Source organism: Rhea pennata, chromosome 2 (assembly GCF_028389875.1).
Source record: "Rhea pennata isolate bPtePen1 chromosome 2, bPtePen1.pri, whole genome shotgun sequence".
Lineage (NCBI taxonomy): Eukaryota > Metazoa > Chordata > Aves > Rheiformes > Rheidae > Rhea > Rhea pennata.
Window position 1 is genome coordinate 132,710,677 of NC_084664.1, and position 8,069 is coordinate 132,718,745.

The window sequence follows — 8,069 nt, forward strand, 5'->3', positions numbered from 1 at the left end:
CTATTACTATTACTACTATTTTAATTAGTAAAATAGACTGGAAGACAATCTAAGTTACAAACCTCATGGCAAATATAATTCCAGCAGTCATTTCTCATAACCTTCAAGTAGTGGAAGATTCTGATTTTTTTTTTATTATTATTATTATTATTATTATTATTATTATTATCATCATCATCATCATCATCATCATCATCATCATTACAGTAGAGTCCTGGAACTGTTTCAACAGTGCTTCACAAGTATTTTTCATTCAACAATGGCAGTTGGGGCATGATATTTCCTGTCTTGGAAAGGTAAATTTGGGCTTTATCATTTTCAGATGATCTCAGGGTGCCACAAAGCTGACATCTTCAGAACCCTAATAAAAGCCATGCTTTGTATCAATCTGATCTAAACAGTCGCAAGTAACAATTATATCCTTTTAAACAAACCTGTCAGTAGCACATATATTCATGGGCCCCGGGGGGAAAGTGTTGCTATGACATGAACTTAAAAGATAAAAAGGTTGAAGGTACTGGAGTAAGGTAAGAGGAGAAAAGACTGTGCACAGAAGGTATGTACGACATCCTGTTGTCTACAACCCGTAACACTGACTGTCTGGGCCTGGTCAGAAATAAGAGGACACAAGTCTCTGCTCAGTTCTTAATAAGGAAATGAGTAACAATACAATTTCACGTTCCTCAATAATTCATGACAAATGCTCACAGTAGTCATTTTTTCTCCAGTTTGTTTTCGATATTTCATCCTATTTGCTTTATAAAGAAGGATGAAAAGCAAACACACAGAACAAAAAGAATGAAGTATCAAGGCAAATGAGCGCAGCACACACATAAAGGAGCAAAGCAAAATCAAATTAAAATTATGAAACAATAGATTATGCCAAAAAGAAGCTTTTGGAGAACATTCTTGCACAGAGATTTAGGTTCTCTAGGCTTTCAATATCAATCTGTTTTAAAAAATAATGTGAACCATATTTTTATTCTGTACTTACACTATTAATTTTTATCATTTATAATATTTTATAGTATTTAATCCACAATATGAGTTGTGATTATTTGTCAAGTACAAAAATATTTTCCAGATGGTTAATTTACTTAAATGCTTTCTAGAGATTCAAACTCCATTTGTCATTTCTTAACTTCATTTAAGAAGATATTAAAGACTGATAACTGTATATACCATGTAGATTATGACAATACCAAAGATACGGCATGTGCTTTTTAAACTAATGAGAAGCCAACATAGTTATGAAACAGAGAAATAGCTGAAAGAACAGTATATTATAAGAGCTTCCAGGAACGCAGTCTGGGTTTAACATTTGGCCACATGCTGCTTTCCCTTATTTCATTACTTTGGCTTTGAATTTAACACATTATTTTCACCTGCATCTGTCACAATGCAATCTTTGTCCCAGTTTTTGTTTATATCATTTTCTGTTTCCTTCATGGAACTAGCATTTCTTCCTCAATAAGAATGAGCATTTCTTACTAGGCCAGTATTTCAAATATTGAGTTTGAAGACCACATATCCAACAGGTGTTTGGTGAGATACAATTTACGTTCTTATTACAGCAGATGTCAGCAAGCACTTTAAAGGAGAAAGCAATTCTGTGGAAAACCTCAGAGCATGTATCCTTACAAACTGGCCTCTTTGTAATGAAGGGAGAAAGAAAGCATGATGATTGACATCACTGGTGAAGGCACTAAGCGTAACGAGAGCAAGAAGCAAAACAAGGTAAGACAAATGCACGAATATACCACCTGGAGATGCTTGCAGGGATACAATTGTCTTACACTTCACACAAGTTAAAGTCAGGAGTGAAAACAATCTGAAAAACAGCTGAAGTCAACATAGTGTGGGGAAAGCACAACTTAATTTAAATAGGGGATTTATGTACATTTATTTTACTCCAATTCTAAAATGAAATTCTGAAATTTTGCTAGGTCAGTTTCAGCACTGCCACTGAACACTGTAGATCCAGAATGCTGGACAAAAAAATCCAGATACTCTTCAGGTACTCCTGTCAGTGTTGTTGTTCAATCTGGTAACATTATATTTGGTAAGTGACAACACATGCTTAAACTTCATTTAATGAAATCAGAAGAACCAATGTTACCATTACATGACATCCTTTCACTCTCAAAATTTCCACAACTAACACAATCCAACTCAAACTCATACAGATGTCAGTTTACTGAAATGGTAAATTAAATATTGAGTTGCTACTGTAGCAATATCTGTGGAGTATCTCTGTAAGATTCAACTATCTGTGTAGTATTTGACAGGCAACCTTCATATTTTTGAGGTCATTCTTTGATCATTATCTAGACTGAAATTACATGCTTTTTCCTTAAGTCTTAAAGCTTAGACTTAAAATTCACGTGGGATGTTATTTCTTTGCAAAACTGAAAAAATTATCTGAAATCATCTCAATCTAGTGACAGAAAAGGCACTAAATCCCCACTTTTCAAGGGGTTCCTCCAGGAACCTTCCATACAGCAGACTACATACATTGTTACTGATTTTCTTTTTTTTTCCTGAAAGACCTCAAACCAAATGAATCTCAAACTAAGATTTAGATCACAGAATCATAGAATCAGTAAGGTTGGAAGGGACCTCTGGAGATCATCTGGTCCACCCCCCGCCCCCCCCCCCCCCCCCCCGCTCAGCAGGGTCACCTACAGCATGGCAGACAGGGTTGCATCCAGGCGGGCCTTAAAGATCTCCAGAGAAGGAGACTCCACCACCTCTCTGGGCAACCTGCTCCAGTGCTCCCTCACTCTCACAGTGAAGAAATTCCCCCTCACGGTCAGGCGGAACTTCTGCTGCTTCCTCTTGCTACTGGGCTTTGTAAACTGAGATTTTGTTCAGGGAAATAATCTCTGAAAACATCTGCAAAAAGGGATCTATACTCAGACTATATTGCACTGTTGCTGAAATTATTTAAATAATTTATAGGACTCTTGTCGTTCATAAAGACATTTTCATGTAGTTTATTTTGCACTTGTACTCATTTCAACGTTTCTACTATTTTATAACTTTCTCAACAGAACAAACATTATATTTAAATTCTAATTCCTCTTGCTCTTAAAAATCCAACAAGAATTCAACAATCTTCTTTTCATTGTGACAATTCCGAAGCGATGGCAAGGCAGATTATGTGAATTTCTAAAATTTTCCTACATTCATGTTCACCTATAGTTCCATCTGTTCATTAATAGTGTCACTTGTAGGGCAAGACTCTGCCAACTGAGAAAACGCACAGAGTGCATAGCATTTAGTAGAACTGACTCAAGGAATATTATTATGAGCTTTCATAATACAGCAGGAGTTTTGATTCCATTAATTCCTTTTCTGCCCTGGGTTATAATTTATGATTTTCATAGCAAATGCAAAACAGACATTTATAAATGGCACACAGAAAGGCCGAACCATTTATTGCCTCATGATTTATAGTAACCCATTAATTTTCTTTTGCAATTTAATATGATTATATTAAACTTTCTGGAAACATCACGGATGTCTCAAGTTTTGTACGGTCAGGAGGACAAAACAATTTCACAGGTCAAATTCAACACTTTCCAGATTATGATAGTTTATCATATATACTCTAGTCTTTTCTAAGGGTCTATATACAAAGAATGTAGTAGCTTCTTTGCAGTTCAAAGCACATATATGTTTGTTACATCAGCGTTTCAGTCTTATCTTTCGCACACCATCTAATACATGGCATATGAGAATATATTCTAATAATGGTGAAGTCCTGGAGGAGAGGACCTATTTTTGTGGCCCTTTGCATCTGAATCTTAATCCTGTGAATTGCTGAAAAGGCAATTAATTTTAAGTGTACTCTGTAGGAATTGATTGCTTGGGTGAATAAACTCCATTCTGCATCCCAGACACTGAGTAGCTCAAAGACTATTTCCACTGTAATAGCAGGTGTAGATTTTGGTAAATTGAGGGGAAGACAGTTACACATGTTAAGAGGTGAAAACACAGCTTAAAATGCTTAAACATCTAAATCAAATCATAATAAACAAAGCTATTAAATAGTGCCTGAGTTGTTCACAGTGCTGGCTTGTTTCCTTCTCAGCCTATTCAGTCTGTGTGGTTATAAGAAGATCAGACTTGCACTATGCACATATTTCTTGCAGTATTCCTAATTTGATTTTCCAGTGTTCAACTCTTAAAAGCTTATTTTAAGGCGTAATCTTGAAGATAAGTGAAGGAGAAGGAAACGGGGAGAGTCTAAGCTGCTCTTTTCCTCTGCTGAAACCTTTTTTGGAGCAAAAAGCAAAAAAAAAAAAAAAAAAAAAAAAAAAAAAAAATTTGTTGATCATTTTGTATGTTCATTTGTGTCAAGCTTACTGTGTTGATGGTTCACGGTTCACAGCTATTAACTGAGAGGCAGCATGGTGCAGTGACTGAGAGTTCTATTTGATATGCTGAAATACAGAGGAAAAAATCTAAATGCAGTGATAATGGATGATAACGAGAGAGTCAGAATGTCAAACTGGCTTTCATACAACTCAACAGTGTTTGAGGCAACTATGTTTTTGCTTTTAAATGTTACTCTTGAACTGATGAAAATCACACATATGTCAGTAATAGCTAGCTCATGTCCCTTGCAAGTTATCATTTTTCTGCAGTAGTAAAAACTCATTTCTCTCTTTTATAGATCAAACCTTCTTCCTTCTGTGAAATTAGAGTTCTCAATGTTTCCTTAAATGAAAACGGATGGTAGAATTCAAATCTGTAAGATCTAGAGCTGGGGATACAGATGTAGGAATGTCTCTTTCATAATATTTCCACTCACATCAATATATCATTCTCATACTTGGGTTTGTGTGGATGGAAAAAAGAGATAAAAATCTTCTACTGTTTGTAGCATTAGTTTGAAAGGACAAAAGGACAAATATAATTTTCAAGGTTTTTATTGATACTTAGTCTCTTGGTGGTAATATTATTTACTTTATTCATTTAACTTAAAGACTAAGTGATTTCCATCTATGAAGTCTGATTTATATACATATATATATATTTTAAATCAGTCATGCCCAATAAGCAGTTTAACTATCTATAACTTAAGAGATAATCAGAGATAGTAAGAATACTGTGTAAATCTAAAAACCCTAGGGTCTTTGTCCATAAACTGCCATTACTTTCAAATTTTTAGTTAAGATATGATTTTTCAACAAATTAAGCAAAGTTCACAGAAATGAGAAATCTAATAAAAATCATGGATGGTTTCCAAATATTTCATTACAGAAAACATTCTGCTAGCAATTCTTACAAAAGGTTTCTTTTTGTCTTCTCTTTGCCGCTCTGAGATAGAATAAAGCTGAATCCTTAAATGATTAACTTATTTCCCTTTACTAGAAATCATTAATTTGTTAAACAACTTTAATTAACATTTAGAGCTTATATTCAATTCAGTTCAGCATAAACAAGTATTTAACATCTTTCTTCCATGAAGCATTCATTCAGTTCAATATGTTCTTAATTTTAAGCATCTATGTGTCTATACTTAACCAGTTAGATTGTCATGAATATGGATTACTGAATCAGGCTTTTTGGAAGAAACTCATCTCTTTCTAATCATTTACTGAATGGGTTTGATCAGAGGCATCAGGCTAAATCCTAAACTATGTTACAAGGGTAAAAATGGATTAAGCATCATGAATTCTGAGAGTCGTGTGTTTTCCATCTGTATTGCTGATTAGTCTTGCTGTTTTGATAACTTGAAACTTTTGATAACTGTTTTTTGGGGCAACTGCAGGTGGACTGAGAATGACCATATTTGGGTCAGTCAACAAGACCCCTCCAAAACCATAAACACGAGCTGAGTTCTCCCTTAAAGCCTGCTCTCATGCTCACTGTAAATCTCTTTTAGCACAGGCCCAAGTATAAATGAACTGAAGACCCAAATAGCAAGTTAAGAGAGGAACATATCTTGGCTTAACTGACAGCATTAGTTATGATATGCATAAGCCACTGGGTTAAACTCCACTGAATTCTACTTTTTGAATTCTAAAGGGTAACTGGAGAGGTTTTTATGTCTGCAGTTCTGCCATGGAATGACAAAATGACAAAAACAGACAGAACAAAATACTTCTGGGGATTTATTTACATTCCTATGTTTTATTTGTTTTTGTTGCAATATTAGTTATTTTCATTTAAATGCTAGTTTATTCTGGAAGAGTTAATGTAATTATGAAATACTACCATTAGTTTCTAGCCCTGCCTTTCCAAAAGACATTGTGGGGAAAAAATAGTACAGTTTCAAATCTCAGGTCATATTCCTTAGGTCATATTCCTTAAACAATCTACTGCAGTTTACAGAAATTGCAGTAAGTCAAATGAAGAATTTTATAAACCAGCGTTATAGGGTAGAAAAATCAGACTGAACATCCAAATTCAAAACTCACAGAAACAAAGGCCATATGGCTGAGTTAAGTCAAATGCTAGAAAATACTCAGTTTTCTTACCTTTACTGGGCAGAACTTCTATTCAAATAGCATTTTTTTTCCAACAATGATAAGGAAAAAATCAAGATTTCATTCATAAAGATTATAAGTTTTCTGACCACAGAAAACGAAAAGCAACAAAGCAATGTCCCCAGGCAATTTTGTTTAATTTAATCTTTTATTCTTTGAAAAGCTTCACTGTTTTATTCTTTCTTATTTCTTCTCCCTAATAACTTTCCTATTCATTTGAATTGGAAGATCCTGCTGAAGGGTATGTGAGGCATCTTTAAAGTATAAAGAAAATCAGAACAATGAAGATTAATAAAAATAAAAAAAATAGATTCCAGGTAGTCTACATGCACACTTCCACCACTTAAACTGCTTAGTTTTTGAAACTAGGTGCAGTTACTCCTTGGAAACTTTATTTTACACTTACTAGAGCTAAGAAATAAATAAATAAATTGAATTTTCTTATTTCTAAACAGGTCAGTACAATTTATCAGGTAAACAGGGAGAAGGAGTTATGATATTTTGAAATTCTATATTCATCGCTATTTTCAACCCCTTTTAATATCACATAAGTAATTCTGGAAAAAAAATCAGCTTAGGACTCTGGTTATATCAATTCCAGTAAATTAGTTGTGCCCAAGCTTGTTCTGTGGCAACGAGAGCAAGTACAAGCATAGCTTGCGTGCAAAATGAATGGTAGATTCTCAACAACTTCGGAACAGAGAAGCTTCATCTATACTATTTATAAGGTTCAATCTCTGGATTGAGGGATTAGGACCTATGCTGTCCTTAAACTGTCCCTCGACATTGTCTGAGAAAGTGTTAATTGCATAAGTCAAAGCATTTTAGGAAGCATGTTAACAGTTATCTCTAGCTTTGTTTGCCAGTATAGTTGGTAAGTACAGCAGCTTCTAAAATGCATAGGAATAGTCCCTTAAACTTCTTGGGATATAGTACAATTGCACTCATCATAAAAATCTCCAGGTTATAAAACTTAAAACACAACTTTGAAATTTAACAGTCTCTTCTGTGCTTGGGAACTGCAAGTAGTGCTGTGTCCCTTCAGCAAAGATATTTTTGCTTTTAAGGTTTTAAAATTATTATTATTCTAAAGCAATTACTATATGGCAATACAGAGCAATTAGTTTAATTACTATGATATTAAATAATTTATGTATACATACAAAATTTAAAAACATTAAACATTGCATTTTATACCACTATCTCAGTGCACTTAATTTAAACATTGATGTAGTGCTTTTTCCCTTGTTACTCACACCTGATTTACTGAAATCCAAGGAACAAACTGATTTTAAATATTCAACTAATAAAACAAGAATCATAATTTTGAAATCAGCATTAGGCTAGTAAAAGTAATAACAACTTCATTACTGTTGTAGTAGCATAGATCGTTAGATCTTTCTAATCACAAACAGATGCATGAGAACACTAATTCTGGTACTGTAAAGTCACGTATAATAGAATGATCAAATTATTTTTAGCTGCTTTCTATTCTGTACCAAATTCCGCAAGCGCACTGGGAAATTGGACTGATGTCTCTAGACACTTTAATATGCTTTTCAGGTACCA